Source organism: Diaphorina citri, unplaced genomic scaffold (assembly GCF_000475195.1).
Source record: "Diaphorina citri unplaced genomic scaffold, Diaci psyllid genome assembly version 1.1 scaffold520, whole genome shotgun sequence".
NCBI classification, from domain to species: Eukaryota; Metazoa; Arthropoda; class Insecta; order Hemiptera; family Psyllidae; genus Diaphorina; species Diaphorina citri.
The window spans coordinates 173,563-182,469 of NW_007377954.1; the positions used below are offsets into that span (position 1 = coordinate 173,563).

The window sequence follows — 8,907 nt, forward strand, 5'->3', positions numbered from 1 at the left end:
ATTATATTTATAAAATTTACAATTATGTTTGTTTATTGTAAATTGCTCGGCGTAGCTTAACAAAAACGAACCGGAAAATAGCCTAATTAGATTACATATTATGTGATCATACAACTACCTATGTCCTATTCACAATGTTGAATCTCTTACATAACTTTCTCAAAGGGCCACATACACTTAGCTAATGTTTTTCATTGTGTTATCTTGAAGCATGTTTTCAACGTTATTTGTTCTACTTTTAGTTGTCTTTTTATTATCTTCCTTAGGATCCTTTGATGTTGTCCTGCCCATCTTTCTTCTTCTTATTCTTTCACTCAGTTTTCCTCGAGCTTGCGTTGAGTACAAAAAAATAAACTAGGAATGAATTAGGCACCTTGGTTTTTTTCTTTCCAAGGTGTAAACAATATGGTAATGTTTTAAACCATCACTTGATCGAATATTAATGTATTTTTAGGGAAAAATAATTCAAGTAAAAAACTCACCACTCTGTTTGTCCATTATAAAGTGGTATTTGTCTACAATATTGTGAACTAGGGTCGCCATGGTCTGAAACAAAAAAATAAAACAGGTTATATTTTTTTGACAAAAGAGCAATCAAAAATATTCAAAATATCAAGGAATTTAATCATTCACACAAAATAATAATCCATAATACATGCAAATTTTACCTGTAATTAAAGTGTAGGGTTACTATCTAAGGCCTATCTAAGGTCAAAATATCAAGGAATTTAATCATTCACACAAAATAATAATCCATAATACATGCAATTTTTACCTGTAATTAAAGTGTAGGGTTACTGTCTAAGGCCCAAGGCAATCTCTACCATCCAACCAAACCAAACAGTCATACCTCGTCATTGAACGGATAACCAAAGAACAATAGGCACTTCACTGAATTTTTGGTGACAAAGTGGGGAGGACCAAACCAAACAGTCATACCTCGTCATTGAACGGATAACCAAAGAACAATAGGCACTTCACTGAATTTTTGGTGACAAAGTGGGGAGAGAATGAGGACCTTGAAAGGAAATAGGAAAGCCTCGCTCTGGTTTGGAACGCAGGCCATTTAAAGCATTTATCAGAGTGGATCAACTTGCTTTATTAGACGACATTGTACCTTGAACTACTTCAAATGTGAATACACCTCTATTGATACGTCATATTGTGATATACATAAGTAAGAGCAGTTACCTGGTTTATATCAAGATACTAGTGTATAAGGTGGGTAGAAAAATAAATAGGCAGATAATAATTTTATCAAATAAAAAATGTGGGTACAGTACATATACTGTATTGTCATCTATAATTATTATTTTTCTAAAAACGTGCTTTTACAAGCAGAATAGGTACGTTGAAACTTGAAATTCATGACCTGTGATGACTTACGTTTTTCTTTGTAAAAAATTTTTTTTTTTTTTTTTTTTTTTTTTTTTAATCGATAATTTTTCATTAGATACCTATTCAATAAATGAACTAGTATAGCTCCGCTATACTGTAGTAATAGAAAGTAAAAATAGAGAGGGAAGAGAATTCTCACATCAGGAGGCGGATTAAATTGATATGTGTATCATTGAAAATCAACGGTGCCCGGTGCCTTCAAAAGACAAGAGGCATTTTTCTAGCAGTTTCGACCCAATGTTTCGTTTTAAGTTACACAGAAACGGATTCTTCAGATAAGAAGAAGGGGAAAGCAGATAATACCATCATTTCTTTTATTTGACATCGTTTTTTTTTTTTTTTTTTTTTTTTTTTAATCGATAATTTTTCATTAGATACCTATTCAATAAATGAACTAGTATAGCTCCGCTATACCGTAGTAATAGAAAGTAAAAATGGAGAGGGAAGAGAATTCTCACATCAGGAGGCGGATTAAATTGATATGTTTGTGTATCATTGAAAATCAACGGTGCCTGGTGCCTTCAAAAGACAAGAGGCATTTTTCTAGCAGTTTCGACTCAATGTTTCGTTTTAAGTTACACAGAAACGGATTCTTCAGATAAGAAGAAGGGGAAAGCAGATAATATATACCATCATTTCTTTTATTTGACATAGGAAAAAACTGACATATGGACGAAAGAAAATAAATAAATCTGAAGTAAAAATTGATAAGGCCGATGAGATCAACATAAAAATCAAACAAATGTTTCGTTTTAAGTTACACAGAAACGGATTCTTCAGATAAGAAGAAGGGGAAAGCAGATAATACCATCATTTCTTTTATTTGACATAGGAAAAAACTGACAAATGGACGAAAGAAAATAAATAAATCTGAAGTAAAAATTGATAAGGCCGATGAGATCAACATAAAAATCAAACATACAGTAATAATGAATCGCACATTACATAATTATATGCATTGGAGATGATTAATATTTATATGTGAGAATCAACTTCAGAGTAGACCTCATCTCATGGGAATAAAGTGTTCATTAAAGTCCTTACTCTGCCGGTGTTTATGCTTACTCACATGTGTTTAGGCATGGATTTCCCCCTTTTTATGGCGAAAACTACCGACTTATAAGTGCTATTCAAGAAAGGGTTATTAGCGAAATTAATTACTTTAAATATGAATACACCGAGGTAATACAAATGGCAAACCACAATATAGGAGAGTATTTAGTGGTTTGAATGAAGATATAAAATACAAATCCGAATGCTTCCGTCTCGGAGTGTTGTGTGTTGAACTAGGTATATGTAGGTATTCTGGTACCTACGAGTATTTCCTTATCTGAGAACGAGTAGGTTTGCGTGACATATTGTTGATAGTAAATCCGATCCACTCGTTTATTGGACCCATTCTTAATTTTTGGACCAAATCCAATGATTACACTAATATGATGGTAATCATTGAAATAGGTAGGTTTGTCTATTACTCAGTATTCAAATGGTTAAATAATTATTCTAAAAAGATTTTTTCTTGTACCTACGGGCTATCTTTATCTGGATGCACGAAAAGCTAACATCATCATGATTTTTATCTAGACGCAAGATGCATCAATGCTTCACATTCAATAGTGTAAGCTGTAAGGGATAAATGCAAGACTGATATTGGATAGGTGGAAGATAGCCTTAAAGCGAAATAGTTCTAAAATCGAAAAAGGTACCCATTTAATGGAATTTAGTACCATTGTTGATTTTTTAAAACATGCCTAGAAAATTGTCCTAAACCAAGATATGCTTCACATTCAATAGTGTAAGCTGTAAGGGATAAATGCAAGACTGATATTGGATAGGTGGAAGATAGCCTTAAAGCGAAATAGTTATAAAATCGAAAAAGGTACCCATTTAATGGAATTTAGTATACCATTGTCGATTTTTTTAAAACATGCCTAGAAAATTGTCCTAAACCAAGAGCAGCAATAAAGAAACAAACTTTGATTGCCGGCCGGAACTTAGGTAAAATCTGGATGAAGAAATCTGAGAAGAGCACATCCCTGTCATTTGAACTCCCATGCTCAATTAATGTATCTAAGATAAATGCTCCATCAGCTGAGTTCCCAATGTAAGTACATCAGAGATTCAAAAATATGAAACAACAAAAGCCTGTAGCTTTATTATACAACATACATGAACAGAAATATGCCTTTGCTTACCAATACGACTTTTGTTTCCAAGTCCTTACAAAATGATAAGCTCAGTACAGTACCACAAAAAATACAAAAAAAAATTTATTATACAACATACATGAACAGAAATATGCCTTTGCTTACCAATACGACTTTTGTTTCCAAGTCCTTACAAAATGATAAGCTCAGCACAGTACCACAAAAAATACAAAAAAATTATCGACCGGCTCAGAGGTAAAAAGAATTTTTAACTAATTAATAATTGAGATTTATTAAAAAATAAAACTTCTATTTAATTAAAATAAAAATATTCACGCCCGTACGTAAAAACGACGAGGTGTGAATAACGCGTACGATACCACTGCTAGTTTCTGACTGAGTAGAACTTGAGACTGATATAAAAAAGTTTAGCACTATATTCCATAATGTAAACCAGGCAAAATCATTCAATGTCAGTAGATACACTGAGTAGAACTTGAGACTGATATAAAAAAGTTTAGCACTATATTCCATAATGTAAACCAGGCAAAATCATTCAATGTCAGTAGATATACCGCGCAACACTTTCGCGCAACGAAAAAAAGTCCGTCTCGTTTTTTAGCTTTTTCCCCAAGTTTTTTTCTTATTGTTTTAATTTTTTGTTTTCCCTAAAGTAATGAGAGATCATTCAAGGCAAAATCATTCAATGTCAGTAGATATACCGCGCAACACTTTCGCGCAACGAAAAAAAGTCCGTCTCGTTTTTTAGCTTTTTCCCCCAAGTTTTTTTCTTATTGTTTTAATTTTTTGTTTTCCCTAAAGTAATGAGAGATCATTCGCGAGAGAAAGCAGATAGAAAGTATTTGATTGGGAAACAGGCTTGTTACTTGTTACATACAGGGAAAACTCGAAATTAAATCGAAACCCTTTCAATCAACTTCATCACTTGAGGGGGAAAACAGGCTTGTTACTTGTTACATACAGGGAAAACTCGAAATTAAATCGAAACCCTTTCAATCAACTTCATCACTTGAGGGGGAAAAAGAATAAGCCCTGTAAATAGCATTACTCGAATGCTTTAAAAGTCACTAAACGAGTAATCATAAACATAAAAAATGTCAAGCACTTTGAAAAAGTTGGTTACAATTGTGATACCTCCTAGGTGTGGCTTGGATACCAGACTGGGTTCAAATTTGAGGATTCATCAAATTAATATGGGAAACTCAATTTACTTTCAAATGAGATGAATAATTAAATACAATGCATATGGGAATGATTATTGTTGGAAATGATCCCATATATCTACTGTAGGCCGTTGTCCCTATAATTCTGGACCACCCTGTACCAGACTGGGTTCAAATTTGAGGATTCATCAAATTAATATGGGAAACTCAATTTACTTTCAAATGAGATGAATAATTAAATACATATAATTTACTTTAAGATACTTACAAAGACGGTTTGATCAATTTGAAATTTGAATTTATTGTAGAAAATTTCTTTTCGTACACTAAGTTGTGACGAGACGAGCAGAAGTTAAATCTACGAGAAATTCATTTATTTAGCATGCATACCATATTCTCAGTGATTCACTTCATGACGTCATCTGTTATCTTTATCATGCAAACTGACACTCCGCATTATCGAGTTAATAACTCTAGGTATTTAATTAATGGAAATAATAAATTAATAACAGCTACAGAAGAGAAGGGGCACTAATAATCATATATTGCTGCAGGTGGATCTGACGGGCATGTTTATAGGGACCAAAGAGCAAACATGGGATTGGTCTAATTTCTAATACGGTCTAATTAGAAATCCTTATTGTATAAGGATTAGATGTTTGGTTGATTAGATACAGTCATTCATGTTCATAGTACTATTAGAGCTCTTTCGGGTCTTTTTCAGATCAGGTGGAAAGAGTCCGATCTGACGGGCATGTTTATAGGGACCAAAGAGCAAACATGGGATTGGTCTAATTTCTAATACGGTCTAATTAGAAATCCTTATTGTACATATAAGGATCATTTCAGCTTTCTAGGTGTTGTGGTTCAGGAGATAGAGCGATCAGTGTGTGAAATGTGAATGAGTGAATGGATCTTGATTTTATAATACAACAATTTATAAGGATTTCTTAGAAATAGAAACTAGACTTTTCGAATACAAAATAGCTCTAAGAAATTTCTCATTTTCCAGCGAGGTTTTACCGAAGCATGCAGTTTTTGCGACTTTCATGTATAAGTGAACTCCAGATTATTTATTATTCTGCGTTGTTAAAGTTGTCTTAGAGGACGCATGATTAAATTACTTAAAGTGAAGTGCGTAAGTACAATATATTCCTAGGACACATAAGAAAATTAGGATAGAGAAATGGAAATCCTCGATACCCAAAAACATTTTGATGTTCCCACGTCGGAATTAAATCTTATATAAAAGGGACGACTTGGACTAAATAAAATAATTTCAATCTCCACAGGTTTACCTTAATTTAAGATCTCCATTTGTATGTATGGGTCAAATCTTTTGATACTCATAACTCATAACTAACCCACTTGGGTATATTGATTTACTTTCAATTAATTGCATTATGTATGTACCTATAGGGAACCTATACAATAGTGAGAAAATATTGGAAATTGGAATCGGTCCGAATTTTCAAAATCGGGAAATAATATCCCTTTTACTGTCCAAAGAAATTATTTTTTGCAACACCCTTTGGTGTTAAACTTTGTTGGTTACCTTCAGTGATTCTAGAAACTTGTTATTTATTTTAACTTTGGCTCGCCACAGTTTTACATTTGCATTTACTCTTACCCATCTAATTTGATTTCGTATAATACATACAACATACAAACTACAAAGTCTCGTCATCGAAAATGGAAATATTTATTTTATTTCTTCATATATTCACGTTTGATTTGTTATGGCTAGCTAACACCTTATATTGCTCGTACCTACCCCACTACCCCATGTTATTTCCATATATTCACGTTTGATTTGTTATGGCTAGCTAACACCTTATATTGCTCGTACCTACCCCACTACCCCATGTTATTTCCTTACATTACAACTATTCATAGAATCTTGTTGGGTTTTTTGTATTAGAAATGAATTGAGAAAAATCTGACGAGCCCAGTTTTGAACTATTCATAGAATCTTGTTGGGTTTTTTGTATTAGAAATGAATTGAGAAAAATCTGACGAGCCCAGTTTTGATTACGGATTTCCTCGCTTTATGTCAGGCAATCCATCTTTTATTTGATCAGACTTCTATATGGTCAACATGAAAGAATATCACCTGCGGGATTTCCAGATCTTATAGTAACACTATCTTCTGTTGACGCACTTTAAAAAAGGTATATGGTCAACATGAAAGAATATCACCTGCGGGATTTCCAGATCTTATAGTAACACTATCTTCTGTTGACGCACTTTAAAAAAGAAGAAGAAAAAAAAAACTTTACCTTCATAAATACGTAATAATAAACATAATAAACTTCCCAATCTACCTATAAATTGATGAAAGTCATTGACCGAACGAAGTGAAGGTCTATGTTTTAACTCGACTGTTTTGCATTCGGTTAGATATTTGTACATTTCCCAATCTACCTATAAATTGATGAAAGTCATTGACCGAACGAAGTGAAGGTCTACGTTTTAACTCGACTGTTTTGCATTCGGTTAGATGTTTGTACATTTGTTTGAATGTCTGTTTGAATTCCTTCCTAAAAGAAGAGCAAAGTTAAAAGGTAACTAAACCTGGAGAAGGGTATATTGCTGTACAAATTGTTATAACGGTAAGTAATGAAATTGTTTTATTTACCAGGTGAAATTTTCATACATGTTTTCACGTTGTTCTTACGTAAACAAAACGTCTCGGTACACTTTGGACACTCGAAACTTACTACTTCTCTTGTTGTTAATTTGTCCACCTAGCCATTAGGTAAACAAATTTATATTCTTGTACTAGCTGAATTCCGTCGCTTCGCTCCAGAATCCCGCTAGTTCATCCCGAGGCATGGCCAAACTTGTAGAAAAGGCATGGCCAAACTTATAGAAAATAATAATAAAAAATACGGTCGCGCTGCGCGCTCCCTATTAGCTGCATAGTTATCAAGCTAAAATCATAACCGAAACTCAAAATGTTGGTCGAGAGCGGAACATTTCTCTCCCGAGTGCAGTTCGCTCCCTATTAGCTGCATAGTTATCAAGCTAAAATCATAACCGAAACTCAAAATGTTGGTCGAGAGCGGAACATTTCTCTCCCGAGTACACTCTCTCCCGAGTGCAGTCCCTATTAGCTGCATAGTTATCAAGCTAAAATCATAACCGAAACTCAAAATGTTGGTCGAGAGCGGAACATTTCTCTCCCGAGTGCAGTCTCTGCACTCTCTCCCGAGTGCAGTCTCTGTATTGTAAATTGCTCGGCGTAGCTTAACAAAAACGAACCGGAAAATAGCCTAATTAGATTACATATTATGTGATCATACAACTACCTACATAATGTCCTATTCACAATGTTGAATCTCTTACATAACGTTGAAGGGGATCATATCTCAGGATCGGTTTAGATTTTCGCAAAATCCTTTCTTATTGCACACCTAGACCATAAAAGGAATCTGAGTATCAAAAGATTTGACCCATACATACAAATGGAGATCTTAAATTAAGGTAAACCTGTGGAGATTGAAATTATTTTATTTAGTCCCTGAGTATCAAAAGATTTGACCCATACATACAAATGGAGATCTTAAATTAAGGTAAACCTGTGGAGATTGAAATTATTTTATTTAGTCCAAGTCGTCCCGTAAAATCAATAATTTCTGAAATATTTTCTAATCAGGCGCTAATTTTACAAAAAGTGGGATTACTTAAGAATATCCACGTCTTGTCTAGCAAAACCTTGATCAGATTTCTGCGTGCGTCAAATGTTCTAACCAAGCACTGGTTACTGGCAAGTAGCTTTGGTGATGCAATGTATCCACGTGGTACAAGGAAGTAAAATGTGTAGATACATGGTACACGATATAGTGACAAAATTATCAACTTTGCTGGATGCTAGATTCAAAGCCGGTTTTACATCAATTGTTTTTAGAATCATTCTAGTTTCCTTGTTTAACAGTTAGTATGGGAACACTCTTCATAATACGATAGACAAGTAGGAAGGCACGATACAATATATAGACTGGCCTCTTTTTGTTCAAACAGTTAGTATGGGAACACTCTTCATAATACGATAGACAAGTAGGAAGGCACGATACAATATATAGACTGGCCTCTTTTTTTTTTTTTAGATCAGTTGCGCTTACTTGGGTGATGTTTCAAAGTCATAGAGCAGGAAAAATGAGGACCAACGGAATTTT

The 8,907-nt window shown here is 33.8% G+C and overlaps 1 long non-coding RNA gene across 1 annotated transcript; it reads right to left on the reverse strand.

Moving 5' to 3' along the window:
• Window positions 1–513: 513 nt before the first annotated feature.
• Window positions 514–3,989, reverse strand: LOC113467669. The gene is made up of 2 exons (XR_003391659.1): window positions 3,711–3,989; window positions 514–546 (listed from the first exon to the last, which is right to left on the reverse strand). It is a non-coding gene; the product is annotated as an uncharacterized LOC113467669 (long non-coding RNA).
• Between the last annotated feature and the right edge of the window lie 4,918 nt (window positions 3,990–8,907).